Below are 2,755 nucleotides of genomic sequence, written 5' to 3'. Positions count from 1 at the left end.
TAGGGGGTGGGCTATTTATAGCCACAAGGCAACCCGATCTGATATGTCCAAAATGACCCTGGGTCACTAAGGAACTGACACGTGTTCCAACGGTCAGATTTCAAACACACACGACAACTTTACTTGGGCTACAAGCAAAGCTGACTCATCCAGCTCTGGATAAGATTTGCTCTCATTGTCTTCGCTCGAAGACGTAGGATTTGGGTTGAGCATCACTTCAGTCACTCTGACTTTGTTCACTTGGACCCCACTTCACAGTACGGTGGTTCCTATGACTCAACAAAGAAGAAAAGGAAACAACGAAACAACTTAGTCTTCGCGCTCCATAGTCTTCACTCAATGTCTTCTCATCTCATAGTCTTCAGTGTGAATATCTTCACACACCACCATTGTCTTCAATGTCTTCATACATTTTTAGGGGTCATCTCCGGTAGGTAAACCGAATCAATGAGGGACAATTCCTGCGTTATCCTGCAATTCTCACAAACGCATTAGTCCCTCAACCAACTTTGTCGTCAATACTCCAAAACTAACTATGGGTGGCACTAGATGCACTTACAGTTTGGAGTTACTTTAAATAGATTATCATCATCGAACTTCACTGTGGAATTTGCAATTTGATTCTGTAAATCTATTAATTCAGTATCGGAAAACACACCATTTTGATTCTTCTTTTCATTAATCAACAACTTTCTAACATCATCCTGATACATATCAACATTAGAAGTCTTTTTCGTTTTGTCAATATCCAACAGCTTAGCGTAGTAATCGTTCCAGAACTCATTAATAATACATGCATTTTGCAAAGATTTCTCATTCTCAATGCTATCATCATATGTCTCGGAACAATAAAATAGAACCTGCATACTTTTATTTGTTACCCTTACTAAACCGCAGTAAGGATACGAATACGACTGAAATAAACTACTAGAATCTAAATATAAGGAAGGGATCAGAATAAGTACTAATGCTTTGTATAATACTTTTTCCCGAGCGATGGTTTAGCGGATTTGGAACTGTAACCAAGCATCCTGGGTTCTATACCCGATTCAACACTAGATCCTGTAGCCGATCCTGGATACATAATTATATAAAGTGTGTGTGCAGTTTTGGATCTTGATTGGTAGCCAGTCTTTCACTTTTGCCTCTCCACTCCCAATCCTTTTTTTGGTCGGACCAACCCAACCGGCGATTTCCAACAAGTCTTTCTTCTTAGAGCAATAAGTGGAACCAAAATAAAGCTTTCTTTATTTTCATTTATGGATAACCAATCCAGTTTCCAATGTAGTTGGGAGATTTTACGCAAGAAATGGGTACATAAAACGAAAAGATCGGAACATGGGAATATATCTTATACCAATACTGACCACCCATTTCCATTTTTGTGCTTTCTAAAATGGCATACCTATACAAGGGTTCAAGTTTCGATCGATATTTGCGGAGTGGATCATCCCTCTCTAAAACGAAGATTTGAAGTTGTCCATAATTTACTGAGTACTCGGTATAACTCATGCATTTGTGTACAAACAAGTGCAGACGAAGTAACATGAATATCTCCGGTAGTCGGTCTATTTCCATCAGCCGGCCGGTGGGAGCAAGAAGTATGGGATATGTATGGTGTTTCTTCCATCAATCATCCGGATTTACGCCGTATATCAACAGATTATGGTTTCGAGGGTCATCCATTACGAAAAGACTTTCTTCTGAGTGGATATGTGGAAGTACGCTATAATGATCCAGAGAAACGTGTGGTTTCTGAACCCATTGAGATGACCCAAGAATTTCGCTATTTCGATTTTGCTAGACCTTGGGAACAACGTAGCAACGGATAATTCCGAATCTACATATGTAAGGGTGTCGAGAGCCCTCGTAGAGCATGCTGTGGGCAGCGACAAATAGGAAACCGTGTATCTGGGAACTTGACAACTTTATAAGGTTTGTAGTAATAATACATAACTAGGTAGGAAGTGTGGCTTGCCGCACCTGACAGCACCAGCTGCCGGGTATGGTCATATCCAATTCGGTAATACAGTAATTGAAGCATTGCAAATATAAAAAATAACATAATGTAGTTATGTTTATCAAGCTAATATATCAAGTTTATATTTGAAGCATTGCATCGATATATACACATTCAATACATAGCAATTGGTTCAGCAAACTACAGCTTCAGTCCAAAGACAAGCTATACATATTTAATACTCCCTCCGTTCCAAAATAGATGACCCAACTTTATACTAAAGTTGGGTCATCTATTTTAGAACGGAGGGAGTATATAAAAGTTGGTCCATACAACTACAAAGGATTTAGTCGGAAAGCAAGCTACACATGTTCACGCGCTTGTCTTAAACGTCACGACCAAAGAAAGCCACATGTGCAAATACCTCAGGCTCACGCGCTTGACTCTGCCTTCTCAACACATAGCTTGTTCTCAAGATTATTGCTTCTGTCCTGAGATTATGAGCTACCACCTTAATATTCTTGAGAGCCTCATTTGTTGACTTGTCCACAGCACGAGTAGGAGGAAAAGCATGTACTATCACATTATGAAGCTAATGTAAGAAAGCTGACATGTATCTTATAGCATACAAATATCCTTTGGCAACCATGTCTGTTGTGTCAAATGCTTCATTGAGCTTGAGCCTTAGATAACCAAAGTCTTGTTCCATCTTGTTTAAGCGTCCATAATTCAGATCTTTGACCACTGTGCTTGTGGCATTTTCGATGGTCCTGATGGCTTCAAAAAGGCAAGTCT

General features: G+C 39.6%; 1 pseudogene; it reads left to right on the top strand.

Annotated features, from left to right (window-relative positions):
• The first annotated feature begins 1,259 nt into the window (after positions 1-1,259).
• On the top strand, positions 1,260-1,934 carry LOC119361381 (annotated as a pseudogene).
• Positions 1,935-2,755: the final 821 nt, after the last annotated feature.

The sequence above is a fragment of the Triticum dicoccoides genome, chromosome 2B (assembly GCF_002162155.2).
Source record: "Triticum dicoccoides isolate Atlit2015 ecotype Zavitan chromosome 2B, WEW_v2.0, whole genome shotgun sequence".
Lineage (NCBI taxonomy): Eukaryota > Viridiplantae > Streptophyta > Magnoliopsida > Poales > Poaceae > Triticum > Triticum dicoccoides.
The sequence above is the reverse complement of the archived record's forward strand: the minus strand, read 5'-3'. Positions and strand labels throughout refer to the sequence as shown.